This window comes from Hippopotamus amphibius, chromosome 13, assembly GCF_030028045.1.
Source record: "Hippopotamus amphibius kiboko isolate mHipAmp2 chromosome 13, mHipAmp2.hap2, whole genome shotgun sequence".
In the NCBI taxonomy this organism is placed as follows: domain Eukaryota; kingdom Metazoa; phylum Chordata; class Mammalia; order Artiodactyla; family Hippopotamidae; genus Hippopotamus; species Hippopotamus amphibius.
In genome coordinates, this window is record NC_080198.1 from 86,240,422 (window position 1) to 86,261,186 (window position 20,765).

The 20,765-nt window shown below is 38.8% G+C and overlaps 1 protein-coding gene across 3 annotated transcripts in view; it reads left to right on the top strand.

The window, feature by feature from the left end:
* LEF1 (lymphoid enhancer binding factor 1) overlaps positions 1-20,765 on the top strand; it is a 114,750-nt gene that overhangs the window by 35,349 nt on the left and 58,636 nt on the right. The window lies entirely within an intron of this gene.

The following is a 20,765-nucleotide window of genomic DNA, read 5'->3' on the forward strand; positions in this document are numbered from 1 at the left end:
GGAAGCCATACTGGTGACTGGTAGCACGCATTGGCTTATGACAGAATACTACCTAAAAGAGAGGCTCACAAGTTGGTCTTCTACAGCCTCCTCTTAGGCCACTTAGGCAGTTTGAGGAGACTGACTTTGATGCTATTGCTCAAGAGTTGACAGTGTTTCCAAATGTTTTTCTTTGACCAGAATTATGTCTAATGATATATGGAAGTGTGTTCTTGTGATGGCCTCTTGCATAATCATGTAGGCATTGCCTAGGTACTTTTGAGTGGTTTAAGTTAGAAAAAACTGTGTCTATATAGCATCCCTCACCACCATGTAATAGTTTGACGCTGTTTAAGACCACAAAAAAATATGTATACCTTATTCATTTTCTTTTTTTTTGTTGGTTAAGGATAAGCCTAAGCTCCGTGAAGCGACTTGGGAAGGCAGGGACGAGAACATGTTATTTTCACTTCATAGCAAGTTAACTAGAAAGCCTTTTGATGAACTGTAAACAGTTAATAATGTAATCATAGGCTGATGACACTGCATCATAGGACTGTCGACATAAGAGAGCCTTCTTGTGCCTTTAAGGATCTCATCAACATCATCCTGGTGGATAGTTATCTGTCAAGCTCTTAATGGCTTCATTTAAAGAGAATCGTATAAGCAGTCTTAATAATCGGTTCTTCTCACCTGTGTTACAGGCTATCATTCCTCTTTTTTTAACCTAAATTCCAGCTGCTGCTCTAAAAGTTCTTGAATGAAGGGAGAGATTTGAAGGACTATTTTAACTCATCCTGAAACTCAAAGGGAAGTGAATGAAGTACATTTTTAAAAGTGATCTTGGGACTAATGATGTTATAGAAAAAAGAAATGAAAAGTGGAATCACTACCGACTACCTCAGTGACTATTCACTCTGTGAATGCCACTGCTACCCATAACATGGTTTAAGAGGACAATGTTTCTCTCCTAATTTGATACCATTTACTATTGGTACTTCAAACAGGCTAAAAATACACAATGTGATTCCTAGGGTTATACCCTAGTAAGTACCCAATATTGATATCACGTTGTTTTTTTTTTTTTTTTTTTTTTTGACTGCGTTGGGTCTTTGTTGCTGCTTGCAGGCTTTGTCTCTAGTTGTGGCGAGCGGGGGCTCCTCTTTGTTGAGGTCCGTGGGCTTCTCATTGCGGTGGCTTCTCTTGTTGCGGAGCATGGGCTCTAGACATGCAGCCTTCAGTAGTTGCAGCACACGGAGCACACAGGCCCTAGAGCACAGGCTCAGTAGTTGTGGTGCAAGGGCTTAATTACTCTACAACATGTGGGATCTTCCTGGACCAGGGATCGAACCTATGTCCCTTGCATTGGCAGGCGGATTCTTAACCACTGTGCCACCTGGGAAGTCCTGATATCACATTTTTATACCTAGGATTTGCAACTAGCTTTTACTAACATGAGATAAACTAAGTGTATTTCTGACTTTATTAAACAATTTGAATGCCAAGATATGACCTGAATTAACTGGGTACATTTTGTTTTGGATAGACTTAACGAAGAATGAGAACAACCGAAGATAGTATTGTTGTTTGTTTTTAAGTGGACTACCCAGGGCAGGGTTTTTGTTCTGTATCTGGGATTTTCTCAAAATCTGAAAAGTGTTATTTTACTTGGATTGTTCTCTCTCCTTCTGCCTCTCCATTATTCATGAATGACCATGTTTTTGAGAACAAAGCATTCAAAATTCATGCAATCTATACATGGTTTGAGCTTCTAACTTACTCCTTACCAAAAAAAAAAAAAAATTATGACTCTGAAGCTTAGAGAAACTATGATTCAGAGATATTTTTCCTCCAAAATTATAATTTTCTTTGAAATTCTAGTGCTCTTGTAATGCTGGAGGCAAGGGGAGCATTCTAATTGACCACTGGTTCTTGGGAATGGAAAGGGTTTGTGTTTTTCTGTCTCTTTCTAGTGAGGTGGTTGGAACTGACCAGAGTTCCATATAATCAGAAAGACTGTGAAGTGGCCCAAATCCTGCAAGGTGTTCAGGGAAACATGGTTTTCTGAATTTCTTTCTTGCCTTGTGAGCAGCACGTTTGGTTATGTCAGGAATGGGAGAAAGAACAGAAGCAGAAGATCTGATTCAGCATGGGGAGTGGTGGGCAGAGGGAGTGGTGAAGATGGTGCCCAGTGGATGCTCTCTGAGGTTTTACCTGGCCGTCTTTTCTGAAGTGAAAGTGGTGCCTATGATTTAATAGTGTGGGAAGTATTCATTTATTTTATCTGTGATATTTATTTGATTGCTACAAACATCCATTAATAATAGGCATTTTTATGAGTTCTTTTCCCCTTTTATTTTTAATCTGTCTTAAGGCAACAACAAAGGAAATCAAATGAGCTAATACACAGCCTTACTACCCTAATAAATCTTTTCATTATTCATGATCTTTTCTATTTTCTAGTCCTTTCCCATATACATATGTATTTTTGACATTTTTGTAATCTTATCTGTTTAGATATTTATATCCTTTCAATAAGAATTGGTGTTGTATCTTAACTATATACTTATTTTCTAGTTGAGTGTATTTCACAGTTTAGAAAAGGACAGTTTAAAGTCAACTTTAAAATAAAATACATCCTTAGAAAACAAATTTATGGTTACTAAAGGGGACGAATTAGGAATATGGAATTAACAAATATAAACTACTATACATAAAATAGATAAGCAATAAGGATTTACTTTATAGCACAGAGAATTATACCCAATAACTTGTAATAACCCATAATGGAATATAATCTAAAAAAACTGAGCCTTTATGCTGTACACCTAAAACTAACACCATATTGTAAATCAACTATACTTCAATTTTAAAAAATAAAATAAGTAATGGCTTTCCAAAGAGCAAAAAAAAAAGTCCTAACTCCTTACTTTGTCATCAATTTATCCTTAAAGAAAAATACATCCTCTTTTTTTTTTCTTGAGATTTTAATCCCAACTTGCTTTTCTACCAGTGACTGATTTCTTGTCAAGCTTTATGAATAAAGTTTTTTTTTAATGACAACTAAATAATTTTGCTTATATTGTAAAAATTGACATTTAGGAACTCTTGTTCCAGTTTTCTTCATCTTTTTTTGTTGTTTTTCTTGAATGTCTAACTTGTCTTTGGAGGGCAGTATTGAAGGTCCTTGTGAAGGTCCTGACTGCTGAACTCCCTCCATTAGTAAGAGGCCCTTTTGTGGGAACTCCACAACAGGTGAATATTGTCACTTTTATACTGGGGTCTGCACGTATATTTCTTTTGGAGAGTAATCCTCCCTCTTGAGAATCTACATAATGCATTTGCTGTTTTTTTCCCAAGCAGTCATATATTATGAAAATATACTCTGCATGTGTTACGTTAGCAAACCTCCAGTGGCTGGAAAGATAAAGAAATAGGACTTGAGGATTGAAATGTCTAGCACAAGACCCTACAGAGAAGATTCAGGGCCATGTCAAAAGCCCCAGAAAAGGGGACACGAGGACAAGAGACCTAGTCCTTGACCTCATTCTCTTTGCCTGGCCCCAAACATTTGAAACCTTAAATTCCTCTTTCCCCCAGTTCAGCCTTTACTATCTTGACAAGTTATACTCCCTACATCCATAAGTTCTCTGTGACTCCCTTTTTTCCACTATGTATTTACATTCCTAAAATCCCTGATTCCTTACAGTGGCAGAATGCTACGATACATTTTCTGCTTAATTAAATGAGAAGCGGCTACATACATGCTCTGTAAGTGAGACGTACTGTTAGACAAGTTCAGGAGACTGCTCGTAGTCCCTGAGGTAGTTTGATGGATGGTTTTCAATTGCATGGAGAAAAGAGAGAACATAAAATTTAGGACAACACAGTGGTAAGTATAAATAATTACTTACGTCAGTGAACCCCTGTGCTTGCTTCTTTTTACCCCGACGCCTTCCAGCTCTCTTCAGCCTCTCCCTGGAGGTTCGGGAGATTTGGCTTCAGCAATTTATATAGCAGTCTTCACGTGGTCAGCATTTCCTTAGGTACACAACTTTATAAATGAAATAAGTAACTTTTAGATGTCTTTCATTCCTTTACTTTTTGCAATTTAAGGGACTTATAATTGGAGCATTAAGTCCTTAGTGGAAAAAGAGCATTTCAGAACATAATTAAGAGCATTGGACTCTGAAATAGGACCATTTCTTGAAACAAACAACAAGAAACTACCCCATTCCAGTAGAGTTGTCTCATGTCCATCTAAGAACTTAAATATTAAGAACTGGAGATTATGGGTAGTTTTGTGGGTTTTGGTGGTAAAAAATATGATTAGTGTTCACACTGTTATGATCAGTAACTTTTTGAACTTAGAGTACAGCATAATAGTACAACATAATACATTTAGGATTACCTCATACGAGTATAATAGTGGATTTAATCAGCCTTTATGGATTACATTAAATTGAAGTCTCAGGCAAGCCTTGACCTTTCTTCTCTGGTGGTAAGACTACATTCACACTACTGTGCTTAAACCATCTTTTGGGGGTTAGTTGTTTCCATAGTCTGATTACTAAACTGTCTTTCAAACTCATGTGCTTTAAAAATTTATTTTAAAAAAGATTCTAAGGTGGTGTAAGGCAGCAAACAAATGATTTTTCTGGGAGACCTCAAAGTTGCAAAACCCCACTAATACCATATAAGCTATCAATAATATGTACATATTTGCTGGACTTTCACAGATTTTTCTAGTATATCAAGTACGTTTTTAAAACACTAAACACTTCATCTGTAACAGTAGGAAATTTAAAAATGATAATGGGATATATTTAAAACAGCTGGAATCCTACCACTGTAAGTAATATTGATATGATAATGACTGAATTATATTGAATTAGTAAGTGCAATGAATACCAGTAAGCTCAGTGCTCTAGTCCAGCGAAAAGTAATTGCTAATTTATAATGGAAAAGATGTTAGTAATTTAAAATTCTGAGTTGGAAGGAGATAAATTCTATGATTAGCCTTTCAGCAGAGAATTCATTTCAGATTTAACGAGTCAAAAATAATGTTTCCCACAGCTTGGTACAAGTATTACTACATTAAAGCATATGAAACAAGTCTGGTGATACCTAGAAGGTAATGTTAGAAAACCTAAGCTTTAATCCTAGGTCCAAGATGAACTTTGGACAGATTGCTTGCAGATAAAAGAGTGCGGAAATCCAAAAGCACTCTGAAATCTGAAAGTGTTTTCATAAGTTAATTGGTCACCAAAGCTGACCAAAGAGACTTTTTATAGCCTATATCTACCCCTGCTTAGTGTTACTGTTATTGAATTTTGCTGAAGGAATCATCTCTCTGATTAAGGGTTGCTGCCCCTGACTTTGCTGGGGGTACTACATATTATACAGTCTACATTTTGTATTACTTTTACATACATATGAAAATTCTGAAAAGTGAAAAACACGTCTCCTTGGGTTTCATGTAACACATACGTTGTGGACCAGAACCTTAGTTATTTCATGTAAATTAGATTAATAATACTGTACTATTTTGCAAGAGAAAAGTTTTTGATGTCATATAGATCTGATTTGAATCTGCCTTTGCCTTTTACTGTGAGACCAGGGACAGGTTGTCTAACCTCTGAAAGAATAATTCTTATGTTATAGCATTATTTGTTTTGAAAGTTTCTAAAATACCATGTTTGATAGGTGATAAGTCAAAATACTCAGTAAGTAGTAGCTTTGATTATTCAGATTTTAAATTGGCAACAAGCGTCTTAAAAATTAATGTGGTCTTCTAATTCTAGCATCATGGTGAATGAGATACTCTAACCAACTATTCTGCTAAAATGAGCCAAAATTATAGAGATATATTTTACTTACACACACTCATGTATGCACAAATATATGCACATTCGTAGTGTATACACACAAACATGTAATCACATACCCAATGTATAAAAAACTTATTTTCAAAATACACATTTTGAATGCATCTTGTCAGCTAACTAGAAAGTAATGGGTACTCAGAGACCAATCAACAAGTAAAAGTAGGAACCCAGTAATATAAATGGCCCACAGAAGCTGGCTTTTGTTGAATGTAGTGAATCAAGCTTTAGTTTACATCTTGCAGAGTACACGGGAAAAAAAGTAGAGTCTAATAAGAGAAAAACACCAACCCTAGCAGAAAGCTGAATCCCAAAGACTATATCTTCATTGTAAAGGTGAACTGGCAATAAACCCAAATAAACCCACCTTCCCAGGAAAATGCAAGGGAAATTTCTTGTCTCAAATATTGGCACTGGGTAGAAGATTAAAAAAACGCTCTCATGAGAATTGTAACCACAGCTGGCTTTCGCCGAAGTTTGCAACCCAAGTTCACATCATCCAGGTGGACTAAAGACCTCAAACTGAAAATTTTCTTTAAAAGAATCCTAGTTTGGCAGTGCTTCCCAGCACATGGCAGAAGCAAAGACAAGTTCCCTCTGGAAGCCCTACCTTTCAAATAGATCTCAAAGAATTGCCATAGATAAACTTACAAGAAATAGGCACTTACAGTAAAGGAAAAAAGAAAGAAAATCACAACACACAAGAAAACATGGCCCCATAGTCAACAGATTCAGTTGAGTCAGACGTCAGAGTCTTTAAATCAGTGTTGTCGTATGTATTATCCAGTGTGGTAGTCATGTATATATGTGGCTCTTGAACACTTAACTAGTACAGCTGAGAAACTGAACTTTTAATTTAATTTAGGTAGCCATATAGCTAGTGACTACTGTATCGGACAATACAGCTTTAGAAAACAGAATTATTATGCACTTAGTTTACTATGTTTAAGAAATAGAAAAGGGAATTGAAAAATATGAGTCAAGATCAAGAGACTATAGAAATATAATTACAGTTTTTTTTAATTAATTAATTTTATTGGCTTTGTTGGGTCTTTTTTGTTGTGCGTGGGCTTTCTTTAGTTGCCGCGAGTGGGGGCTACTCGTTGTTGTGGTGCGCGGGCTCCTCATTGCCGTGGCTTCTCTTGTTGTGGAGCTCAGGCTCTAGGTGTGTGGGCTTCAGTAGTTGCAGCACATGGGCTGAATAGTTGTGGCTCATGGGCTCTAAAGCGCAGGCTCAATAGTTGTGGCGCACAGACTTAGTTGCTCTGCGGCATGTGGGATCTTCCTGCAGCAGGGATCGAACCCGTGTCCCCTGCATTGGCAGGTGGATTCTTAACCACTGTGCCACCTAGGAAGCCCCCATAATGACAGTTTTAAAAGAGAAACAGAATTTTTAGAAAGGAAAAAATTGAGTGCTTTAAGCTAAAAACTAAAATGGTTTGGGCTTAACAGCAGATTGGACTTAGCTGAAGGGAAAATTAATGAAATGGAAGAGAGATCTGAAATAATATGTATGGAGAGACCAAAAAAAAAAAAAAAAAAAAAGGAAAATTATTGAAGTAAAGGTAAAAGGTATTATATGCAGAGACCAACCCAGAATAAGCTGATAGAACTATGATAATATCAGACAAAGGAAGATAAAATTCTGAACTGTCATGCTTATAATAATATAACTTCAAAATCTATAAAGGAAAAATTGACAGAAACATGAGGAAATATGGACAATAAGGGATTTCAGCATATCTCAATAACTGACAAATCACCAGATGTTCTTCCTCCTCCTCAAAATAATTAAGCTATAAAATATTTGAACAACACATGCTTGATCAAATGGATTGTGTGGATTACTGTATCTAGCTGCTTTGGGTTGTAAAATAATAGGCCAGGAATCAAGTGTTACCAAACTTCAAAGGATTAATTATTATACAGCTGTATTCTCTCATCATAAAGCTATTAATTTAGAAGAAAACTAGAAAAACTTTCTTTTATTGATAAGGATAACTCTTCTAAAATGCCCCAAAAGTCAAAATATTTAGGACTGAATGGTAATTAAAAATTGACATATCAACCAGTGGTATGCAGCCAAAGAGATAATCAGAGGGAAATTTATAGCTTTAAATGCTCATAATAGCAAAACAAGAAGGTTTAAAGATGCAGTGAATATGTGATGAATCAAAGAGAATTATTGAGGCATGAGAAGTGATTACAGCACAGCGCAGGCCCAGGGACTATCCTCCTTTGCTGCTAGCAGTCACTCATTACTCTATGTGAGAAATCAGTCTTTCAAAATCCCAGCCAGAAAATGTTGTCCAAGTTATTGGGAACAGCTGGTCCAGAGGGTAAGAAAAGGAAAGTGGTTACTCTGTAATACTCAAAATACGAGGGCATGCTTGGCTTGTGATTTGGTATCTCTATTCTTTGCTCAGAGCAAAAATAAAACCAACTTCCTTAGTTGAGTGGATCAGTATCAGCATGTTTGGTTTAGTAGATAGGTTCTCAAAGTGTAGTCTCTGAACCGTTGGGTCCCTGAGACTCTTTTGAGGGGGTCCGTGAAATCAAAACTCTTTTCATGATAATATATAATATTTCCTTTTTTAGTTTGTTTGTTCTGCTGTGTTAATATTAGCACTAGCTGTATGAAAGTTACAATGAGTAAAACTGGTGGCAACAGCACAAATCAAGGCAGTAGCAGCAACTCTATTAATAGTGATTATATTCTTTACTATCCTGAATTCAATTTAAAAATGCTGATGTCCCTTGATAAAACAGTAAAAGTTATTAATTTTATTAAACCTAAACCCTTGAGTCTTTTTTTTTTTAATTGTGATGAATGAGAAGTAAACATAAAGTACTTTTGCTGTGTAGTGAAGTGCCATGGCTGTCTCAAGAAAACACCTGTGTGATTTGGCTTTTACTTTACAGAATGATTGATGATCAAATATGATTATTTAGACTTGGCTATTTGGTAGACCTTTTATCAGAACTAAGCCTGTCACTTTAAGGAAAACAATTAATATTTGTTACCAGTGATAAAATTCAGACTTTCAAGCAAAAATTAGAATTTCAAAAGTGTTGTATCTCTCTCCATAAGCTTGAAGCCTGAATCCTTAAAGACTCTTCTAATAAGATCATTGGGGATATTGACAAATGTGATTTTGATATTGTATAATGAAATGTGTCAGTATTTGGAAGATCTGCAATAACTCAGTAAACCAACATACTCAAAATGATCAGTACTTATTACAAAATCATACGTAGTTGAAAGATGCATTCAATGTCCAGGATAGAGGAATGGATTTTCATGTGACAGGGTAGAAGAAGTTCACTGGTATGGTTTCAAGTTTCATTTTGCAGCTAAGCTTTAATGTAGTATAATATCTACATATGCTACATGTAAAAGGAGAATATTCAAAATTATTTAAAAAGGCTATTAAAATGATTCTCTTTTCCAACGACATATCTGTGTGAGGCCAGATTTTCTACATACATTTTAACCAAAACAACATATCACCACAGATTTTATGCTGAAGCAGTTATGAAAATGCACCTGTTTTCTATTAAGCCAGATGTTAAGGGGATTTTCAAAAATGTAAAACAATACCATTTTCCATAAAAATGTCATTTATAGTCACATATAATGAACTTATTACTCTTGTTCTTATAAATAAGTACTTTTAAATGTTCTCAGTTTTAATTTCTATATGGTAAATATTGATATGTATAATCCACATAAATAAAAGCCCTTTGGGGTCCTCAGTAATTTTTAAGAATAAAGGGCTCCTGAAACCAAAAAGTTTGAGAACTGTTAGTTTAGTAAGTGAGACTTTTAAGCTTTTTCATGGGAAAGATTGTAGACTGCCAAAGGCACAGATACATACATGAGGGTTTTTTTGCTTTGTTTTTTGTAATAAAGGCTATTAGTGATGAACCACACCATTCAAAATAATCCCAAATAGGCCATATTGGCAAGACCTAAGACATTTTATTGAGTGTTTTGAGCTACTTTTTTTGCATTTTTTTTAAATGTGGGTAATTCTCACTGTCATTTTGACAGTCATGACTGTAATATTATTAAATGACATTTTGAACCCCATAAATCTGAACCCTATTGTATATTTAAAGTAGACTCAGAAATTTCTTAAGTGGAAATTTATGAGAATCTTTCATGTCCTTTTTTAATTAAAATAAAATTTCAGTGTATTCATTCAAAGATCAAGAATAGAAATAATCTTTCTAAATGAAAGTGAAAAAAGAAAATGTCCTCATTTAACAGGAAAAAAACAAATGATTTAGAACCCAGAGACTTGCTCTTTTCTTCAGCACGTGATTTTCAGTAACCTGGTGTTTGAGCTTTCATCTGGAATGTGGGAGTTGGCCTTCACCTCTACAGACAGGGCTGTGATCACAACCTTTCCTCTTGGCCTTTAGACCTCAGAATTCCACAAGCACAGTTAGGAGAGATGGGAGTGAGAAAGAGAGAACAATCATCTTACCACGTATCCATATGATATTCTAGAAAGTGAAAAAAACATTAGGACCAGGAAGCCCACCTTCTCTGCAGAATTTGCATCTATAATCTATGTAGCTGATCTCAAATGAGAAGGCAAAGAAATTGAATAAAATCCTCCTTTTTAAATTTTATTTCTGTGTTTCTTTCTTTGGTGTAAGTTACTTGAATGTATTTGATCACAAACCACATGCTGTGAAATACAGCTCCCTCACAAGGGAGCATAGCTGTCATATATATACACACACCAAAAATACCTGTTTGGAAAAAAATAGTTACAAGGTTTTTGCTTCGACCAACAAGAAGCTCTAGAAGAGATTTGACCATAACAACAAATGTATGTAAAACAAAACCCAGAGAACAGGTTGAGTGGATGTTGTGTTATACTGTCTCATTAAAGAAAATGAGTCAAGATTGATCTAGTTAACTCACACAGATTCAGCACATTTAGCCACTAAACCAGGCGGCAGTGGCCATCTCCTGCCACAGCTGTTTGTTTAAATTGCTTACATGAGTCATTCTGAGAAGAGACTCTGCCTTTAAAAAAATAAGTAAACAAACTATTTGAAATCTTTGTCTTCTACCTGATAATCATCTAAGAGAAGCACAGCAATTATGTACTTGGGAGAGTCCCTGGCCTGAGGCCTTTCCAAACCTGAAATGGCCTAGGAGAAATTTAGAAGAAATGTCTTTGTATTTGTTGTTCATTGGAGACAGAGTATTTTATCAAGTCTGTCACCTTCCTTACTAGTTCAGCTATACCATTGTAGCTGGTAGTTCATGTTTAGCCTGAACTTTACAGTCAAGCTGTTATCAGAACCATTATATGAAGTATATGGAAATTGACTGCCAGCAAATTGATCTCTAGTATTTTTATGTCACTGTTTAGCAAATGCAGAAATGTGGGTTTGTAAAAAGATGACTAGAGATGAAAGCATGAATTCTTTGCCAACTTCTAAATTAACAGTGAGTACTAATAAGCTCATCTTTTAAAAAAAACAATGCAGTGGAAATAAAAATAATCACTCTTACAGTATGCTTGGAGGGAGCCTGTCCTGTGGTGTCAGACCTGGATTTGACTCCTACCTTTACTGTGTACCAGCTGTGGGATCTTAGGGAACTCATTCTGTCTTTCCAAGACTCATCACTCCCGCCTCCTAAAATGGGGATAATTATAGTAATCTTACAGGGTTATCATTGGGATTAAATATTTGTTTAGCACAGTACTTGGTGCAGAGTAAATGCTCCAAAGGGTAGTAATAGTAATTGTGGCTGTTATCCTTGTTAATATTAAGTTGTATTTCCCAGGTACTCATTAAGTCCTGTTATCTTCCAGGGCCTTGGTTCTCATCTCTAAAATGTGGGGTTGGTAGATGAGCTCTAAGTAACTGTTCCAGCTGGACATTCTGAGTCTGGTTCAGGAGGTTGGCGCACTGCCCAGTGGAGGGTCCTTCACCGTCCCTTGCTCCCCTCCCCCATCTTCCTTCCCTCCCCCGCCAGCAGCCCTGGCCAGTTAGCTCCCAGCAGGAGGTTGCTAGATCAAAGCCCTGGGAAAGGTCAGGCATTCCTGGCACTGTGACACTCAGCTGGCTGTAATGGCTGCCCTTCCCTAGCCTAGTACTGCAGAAGCTCCAGCCCCCTACATGGAGAGGCCTTTCTGGAAGCCACTTTCTGAGCACCAGGGCTCATCTGATCTGGGGAGAAACATAAGGGAGAATTCTATTCTTTTTTTTTTTTTTAAGCTCTTTATTGGAGTATAAATGCTTTACACTGTTGTGCCAGTTTCTGCTGTACAACAAAGTGAATCAGCTGTATTTACATATATATCCCCATATCCCCTCCCTCCTGCGACTTCTTCCCACCCTCCCTATCCCACCCCTCTAAGTCATCACCAGTCATTGAAGGGGGAATTCTTATATGGAGGTCACCATCAAAAATCTTTAATTATTATGCTTTTGTTTTTTGGGGGGATATATAAAGGTGAGACTAGGGCAGCGGAAGTCAAGTCTTGTCAAAGATGTTCAAAGTGGTAAATTATAACATAAACAGTACTGCCATTAAAAATGGTGTCATAAAACATAATCAGGAAAGGACTATATTCACAATATATTGAGAAAAAAACTAGATTACAAAACAACATCACAGTTTTGTTTTTTAGGTTAATGTGTGTGTGTGAAACTACTAGAGAAAATAGGATTAGAAGGAACTTTATCTCTGTGTTAAAGTGTTTTTTTCTGGGTGGCAATATCAGGTAGTTTTTGTTAACTTATTTGGAGTTTCTAAATGTTTTACATGAGCCGAGAATTCTAGTAAGGAGAAACAAAAGCTGAGGTTTATTTTTAAAGAAAGACACCAAATTGTCTTTCAGACGAAAAGGTTAACCTTTCAGAGAAAAGAGGATGTGTGAGTGTGAATTATGTGCAGCAGTGCCTGGAAGCGACGTGTTGCCACCCTGGGAGGCTTGTGGGCTTGAAGCCATGGAAGGAATCAGTTCCTTTCCTTGGGCACACCGTGAGCTCAGCACTGTTCTCAGCACTCTGGATCTGTTAACTTCATGGAGAAGAATCTGTTATCTGTACCTTGGTAAACTGAGGCACAGGGAAGTTAATGCAGCCAGGCTCGCACAGACATGAGCAGGAAAGCCGAGACCCAAACCCAGAGTCTGAGCTTCATCCATGCTGTCCTGGATAGTCCTGAGCTCTGACAGTGCTCCTGGCAAGCTGTTTCCAAGGTGCGTTTTGTACGTGTAGCCATGGCGAGGTGAACTGAGGTGCTGTGGCCAGATGCAGTTGTAAGTGGACACAAAGGGCTGTTTGAACCCTGATGATTCTCTGTCCTGTGAGCTGAGTCCAGCGCATGGTTCCCCACCCTCCCCCACCCTGATCTCGTCACCGTTTTGATCCTAGACCTAATCCCACACAACAGCCTCGGTTATTAAGGTCTACTGTTTATTTTACCTGAGACTCAGAATCTTACCTGGGTTGAGCATATCAGTGAGTCAGTAGCTTCACTCAGAATTAAAACCACCATTTCTTTTCCTTCTGTCATAGTCAGTGGCTTCAGTTCTCCCTGCAAAAATAACTCTTCCATAACTGCTTCTCATAGAGGGAGAGGGAGCAAGGTAACAAGGAAAGGGTACCCTGGCCTAAGGACTTCAGACCACAGGTGTACCTAAGCCATCTCTGTGTGTGTGTTACAGGCAGACCGTGTAACTTCTCTGGGCCTCAGTTTCCTCACTGGAAAAATTCAAGGGCAGAATTAAATGAATTTCAAAGTCTCTCACTGCTCTGATTCTCTGAAAAAGTTTTGGTGCAATCTTTCAGTATTTTCTGTTACATATTGTGTTTTTCTAGTATATTCCAGAAGCAGAAAGAGGTTGGAGCCTTGTGTATTTCTACAACAGCCACAAAACTTTTTTCCTTTCTTCAACCTTTTAAGTTTGATAAGTACCTTAGCTGTGTCCTGTTGTTTTGATGGCAGTTTTCTTACTGTAGCATCAGTTACTAATTTATTTTTGATGGAGAGCTGAGAGTTATCAATTTTGGGGTTATTAGTAAAATTGTTTGTGGAAAGACCATTATCTCTCAAAGTGAATCACTTTATTTTTTTTAAAATTTATTTACCATTTTTTGGGGGGTACACCAAGTTCAATCATCTGTTTTTATACACATATCCCCGTATTCCCTCCCTCCCTCGACTCCCCCCCCAACTCCCCCTCCACCCTCCCTCGACTCCCCCCCACCCTCCCTGTCCCAGTCCTCTAAGGCATCTTCCATCCTCAAGTTGGACTCCCTTTGTTATACAACAACTTCCCACTGGCTGTCTGTTTTACAGTTGGTAGTATATATATGTCTGTGCTACTCTCTCGCTTCGTCTCAGCTTCCTCTTCACCCCCCGCCCCCCCCAAACCTTGAGTTCTCCAGTCCATTCTCTGCATCTGCGTCCTTGTTCTTGTCACTGAGTTTATCAGTACTATTTTTAGATTCCGTGTATGTGAGTTAGCATACAATATTTGTCTTTCTCTTTCTGACTTACTTCACTCTATGATAGACTCTAGGTCTATCCACCCCATTACATATAGCTCCATCTCATTCCTTTTTATAGCTGAGTAATATTCCATTGTATATATATATATGCCACATCTTCTTTATCCATTCATTTGCTGATGGACATTTAGGTTGCTTCCATGTCCTGGCTATTGTAAAGAGTGCTGCAATAAACATTATGGTACGTGTTTCTTTTGGGATTATGGTTTTCTTTGGGTATATGCCCAGGAGTGGGATTACTGGATCATATGGTAGTTCTATTTGTAGTTTTTTAAGGAACCTCCAAACTGTTTTCCATAGTGGCTGTACCAACTTACAGTCCCACCAACAGTGCAGGAGAGTTCCCTTTTCTCCACACCCTCTCCCACATTTGTTGTTTCCAGATTTTGTGATGATGGCCATTCTGATTGGTGTGAGGTGATACCTCATTGTGGCTTAGACTTGCATTTCTCTGATGATTAGTGATGTTGAGCATGTTTTCATGTGTGTGTTGGCCATCTGTATGTCTTCTTTGGAGAAATGTCTATTTAGGTCTTCCACCCATTTGTGGATTGGGTTATTTGCTTTTTTGGTATTAAGCTGCATGAGCTGCTTGTATATTTTGGAGGTTAATCCTTTGTCCGTTGTTTCACAGGCAACTATTTTCTCCCATTCTGAGGGTTGCCTTCTAGTCTTGTTTATGGTTTCTTTCGCTGCAAAGTGAATCACTTTCAAATAACATTTAAATAGAAATTTTCTCGAGGTTATAAAGTAGAGGAATGACCTGGGCTCACCATAGCCACTGAGGGAGGAGGTAGCTTCTCAGTGTTACATCAGATTATATTTAACTTCTCTTCATGGGGTCTTTGTACTGTTTCTACTTACTCCTGTTCTCACCCTCAGGTTGACACATACGTTAAGCTGTGCCTGTTGGTCTGATTTATTTGGACAGCTCATTTTCAGTATATAAGGTTGGGTATCTGCACGGGCAATAATTTTCTGTCTTCAGTAGAGGAATAATATCAGTTATACCAGTGTATATATATATAAAGGGAAGGGGACCTTTTGTTGACAGTTTGTAATCTAAAATGGATAATAAATGAATTGCTTTAAATGCAGCCTCTTGGTTGTAGGTTGTCCATAGAAGACCAGAGGGAACCCAGTTCAGATGTGTTTCTCCCCGCTCCCTTTCTCCCCAGGCAGGCAGCCCCCACCCTCACTCACCATGCCCAGGACTGCTGCCTGGGGTAAAACAGTCCCGCACAGCTGAGGGGCGGTGTTCACAGAGGAAGCCGACAGTTCCGCTGTTCGGGACAAACGGTGTGTCACGTGTGGCGTGCGTCTCTGCCAGTGGTCTTAACTGCCCTCTCTAGAAACCCTTTTCCAGAGCACAGGGTGTTTTCCTTGCCCTCTAGCCGCTGCTCACTCCTAGTCAGTGTCTCTCCCTAAACAGTCAGTCTCACATCTTCAGCTCACGGAGTTTGTGTGCTCACATGCACCGAAACTGTCTCCACATTTCCTAGAGAGCACTTGTTTCCATGTTAATTTGGCCTATTTCCCCAACTGTGTATCTTTTCACCTCTGTGCTTTTGCTGTTTTCCTCATTTTGACCTTTCCCCTTTAACACAGGACCCTTGGAATGGTAGGGGTAACGAGAACTTGCTTTCTGCAGAAACCGTGTTCTGGAACCGGCCCAGTTTATATTTCGTATCCTGCTGTGTCAACAACAACAGAGATGATGTTGGTGATACCACTGTTTGTGTGGCTTTTTTCACGTCTGTCATTTAGGCAAGCTTGGTCCTCCTCCCTGCTTGTCCTTATATATTCCTTTACTTGACTCTGAAAGTATTTTTAGGTTAGTTCTTTTACCTAATGGGTTAACTATAAAGAAGAAAGAAAATCTCTGAAGGACAATTCTACTTTATGTTTCTTGTTTTGTTGGAATGCTAAATGCTCTGGGCAAGTTTGAATACTTACAACTGTTGGCTTGAATATGCTGAATTTCTACAATGAAAAAATGGATTTTTAAAAACTTAATAGGTTAATAAGTTTTGAGTATTTAAAACTGACTTTAAAACTTGCCTTTTAAGACAAAAAGAGAAAGAAACCCAGATTGCTTTAGACCATTTTGTTGCCTTTTATTTTTTGTCTTCACGTAGTGGTTTTTAAAAGTGCTTAGTGTCCAGAGCTAAATCTTTTACAGCTGAAAGTAGAACAAACCAACTTTCAACTTGAATCTTAAAATGGTTATTCTAAGCAGTGGTGGCAAAGAGCGGCCAAAGGGCAGACATAGGCGCCGGCTGCCTCCCCCTCGCTGCCGCCCTCTCCTCTCTCCGCACACATCCCGGCTGTGCACCCACGGCCCCAGCCTCCCCAGGCAGCAGTTGCTGTTTTGTATCTGCCCTTCCTCCCATTTTAAAGAGTGCCAGGGAAATCTTGTTGAATTCTTCGAAGAGCAGATTTGTAGATGTCTTATGTTTTGGTATTTTGACAACATGAGGTGCAGACTTGCTTGTGATCTACAGCAAAAACAGGATGTTTTAGGTGAGCCTGACTGTACAGGTGGTAGGCTTGTGGCAGGGTGGGTGCTCCCTGACTTGGGTCCCCATTTCCCCCTCCACACCCACAACAATTGTCTCTCTTTGTGTGAAGGTTAGTTTCAGGACTTGTCAAGGGATAAGTTGCTCAGTAGGTGCTCCCCAGGTCCCCCATTATGCTCGGGGGCCGGGTGGACCCCTCCCACCTGCCTGCTTTATGCCTTCATCAGAAAGTTTCTGTCCCATGTGCTCTCTGATTTCCAAATGAAAGGTTCTGGGTTGGTGGATTTACAGGCTTCATGTATTTCTTCCTCTGGTTATGGATGACCTCAAACAAAGAGTATGGTTTCCATCAGTGTCATTAATTAAACACATGGCATATTTTTCACTTCAGTGACATCTTACCTTCACAGAGCAGTCTCCAGCTTACAGCTCGTGGACTTGTGGCAGCTCCAGGCTTCCAATCCTGGGCTCCTGCCTCTTCTAGCGTTGTTTCCACTCCACTGAGATGGTTTCTGACAGTGATTTTTTTGACTTTGGCTAATGATGTACTTTTGGGATCTCTGGGGGATGTCTTAGGGACAGATAACGCTTTACTGTGTGGAGTTAGACCTTGGCTTGATATTCTGCCTTTCCTGAGAGGGCTGTTTCTGTAAAAGGGTTCGGGTTTAAGATGAGGCACGCGTACTAATCATGTTCCTGTTAAGCCATTTGTACTACATATGAATCACGTTCGGTTACTGTGCAGCAGATGTTGATTTATGTTTACATTTTATCATTTAACAAACATGTATGTATGTCACTGTTATGAGCCAGGAACTGATCCAGAAACTGAACTAATAGTAAGTAGCTCACTTGATCTTTAACAACCCTATGAACTAGGTGCTGTTACCATGGATCAGAAGATACAGCGCCAATAGTCCACCTTAAGCATAAAACCTAAATCCATCTCCCGCTCCTTCCTGTGCTAACACCTTTCTTGCTCATCTTGTCTTTCTGTAGCTCATTCTTTCTTAACTCTTCCTATTATTAAGTGGTGGAGATAAAAGTCAGAATCAGGGCTGGGAATTTATATAATAGCCGTAAAAGGGAAAGAATCTCTTTGTAGCCATTTCTTGTTTTTCCCGCCTGTCCTCCCCTCAGGCAGGAGTTTGTGGGGACTCTGTAGCATGGCCTGGTTGCTTAAAGGTGACTTAAACAACAGTACCGTCCATCAGCTGGATCCCCAGGTACACTCAGCAGGTGGTGCTTTCAAAATATAGCTACAGGCCAGTGTGCTGGGAATCAAGATAAAAATACAGCTCTCGTGAAGTCATCAAAGCTTTAGCTACATTCAGGAAAAAACAATGGGAATGGAAAGAAAGTAGAAAGTTGAGTCTGCACGGGTATATCTCATAGATGGTCATCTTTCATCTGTCTTTATAGGAGGCTACTCAGATCACCATCATGAATGATCTTTTCTTCTTCCTTTGTGACTCGTGTTCTTTGGTGTATCCTATGGAAATATCGGGTAAGAGGGAGTTAAGATGTTGATTAACCCTGTATTCTGCTTAAGAAGAACTTAGAGGAAATTTGCCCATTTTTTAGGAAATTCAGCATATAGAAAGAAAATCCATCTTTCTTCCAATTTAATAAATGCTCAGTACAGATAGGTTTCAGAGACCTTATGGTTGTAGGACCCATCCAAGTTTTCAGATAATATGAAGGACTGCCATGTACTATTGAACAGCTGCTAAGGGCTGTGAATTCTCTATACATTTTCCTTAATCCTTTTCATAACACTAACATTTAGTGTTAACATTAATACTGATGTTGGATGTTAACATTTCCATTATACAGTGGAGGAAACAGAGAGGTGTATTTAGACAAGGATGAACAACGGTACATTGTCAAGGTTTGAACCCAGATCTGTCAGCCTCGCACCATACTGGGAGGGCTGCATAGAGTGTCCATGCAAGGGAAGGGCCATAGATCAGCTGGGATGACTTCCTGAGAGAAGTGGAGAAGGGAGCATTCTTAGGAGAGTGAAGAAATAAAGAACGCTGATGTGTCTGTCTCCTTATTGAAAAATAACCTTCCTTTAAAAAGATTTTTTTTTTATTAAATGCCAGTAGCACAAGTGTCAGTCTCAAAGACAGTTATAATCATCCTGTTAGCAGCCTTCTAAGCAATATGCAATCAGCTGTATCACCAGGGGCAGATGGAAGCTATTACATTGTAGAGACAGTAAATACCCGTACTGTATGATGCTTGTGAGAAATTCTGACTTCAGAGAAGTGAGTATAAAATACTGAAACGTGTTAATTTTAGAAAGTGAAAACATGCCCCGTAAGGAAATGATTATAATACTTAGTGACCCCTATTGCTGTACTCAAAATAGCAGACCGAAAAATTTAGCAAATTACATGCTGTTTGGAGGATGTTAATTTTCCACCCAGAAAACTGTTCAGCCAACATTACCACCTGCCTTTCTTCCCCATCTCCGCTCCACACTGGAGGCTACTTGCCCTAGCTGAATATAAACAGTTGAGGGGAAAAGCAGTTCTGATACAAATTCTCATTATTTTCCCTTTCACACCCCTCCCCCAGTAGACTTTAAAAGTGATAATTGCTTGAAATACCGGGAGAAAGTAATTTGTATTGGTAAAGCTCCGGTGAACTTCAAACAAATCTGTGTTTTGTAACGGTGACTTGTTTTTAATTATGGAGCTGGGCAGATGGCTATTTCTGTGGACCTGCTGTTCCTGCCCTCCACTCCCACCCCCAGGAGCTTGGGACTTGATGGAAAATAACTTGTCTGGATTTTTAAGAATTTGTGTTTATACAGTGGGAGGCCATAGTTTAGAGCTTCAGGGAATGTCTTTAGTATCCAGGACTGTGAATGTTTTGTCTTCTGTTTTCCACATTAAAATTTACATTGGACAGGAGTAGTAATATCTAATGCTGATTAGCCACCATTCCAAGCACTTCACATACATTTATTTTTGTTCAACATTGACATAATACTTACCACGATCCAGGCACTGTTCTAAGGGACATGCAGATATTCACGCATGTGCTCCTCATGCAGTCCTTCAGGAGTGCTCCTGCTCTTGTTCCCACTTTCCACATGAAGAAACTGGGCACATGGAGATGGAGTGACTTGCCAAAGGTCACCCAAGCTATTAAGGGGCAAAAGTGACCTTCAAACCCAGGCAGTCTGGCTCCAGAGTCCACGCTTCAACCTCTTACTACTGGAAGACAGCTTGTTCCTCGTCTTTCTCAGAGGTGTTTCTAGATGACAGCCTCCAGCAGGGGAACAGCATTTAGCTTTCCTCTGTTAATCATTGAAACAAATTGAGCGTTGACGAAGTGCTCAGGCTAAAAAACACTAAGGAGGAATAGTTGATGGCCATACAGGGAGTGGATTTCTGTTCTTTCTTCCAATTTAATTAGTTCTTCCACACAGGTGCTAACTCAAATATGCCTAAAGATTGCACACCCATGGCGAATAAGTAGCTTCTAGCAGATTTAACAAATTATCCTTTGTCTGCCAAGCTCCTTTGTTTTCAAAACTATATCCCTAGGTAGAAATGTAAGTTTTTACACATGAAAGTTTGCATGCTAAACTGGGGCCAGGAGGGACCTGTTGAATTTCACACTTGGTCTGGATCCAGTCCTGTGTTCCTGGTTCACAGATACAGAATGAAAGACACACATAAGTCACCCTAATTGTTAGTGAGGTCTTTGCTCCAGCTCCTTTTAATGTAATTAAGAGGGCTAACAGGGTAGGAGTGCAAGGGAGGAGAGAGAAACTTGCAGCTCAACAGGAAGGACTTGTTTGCTTGTTTTC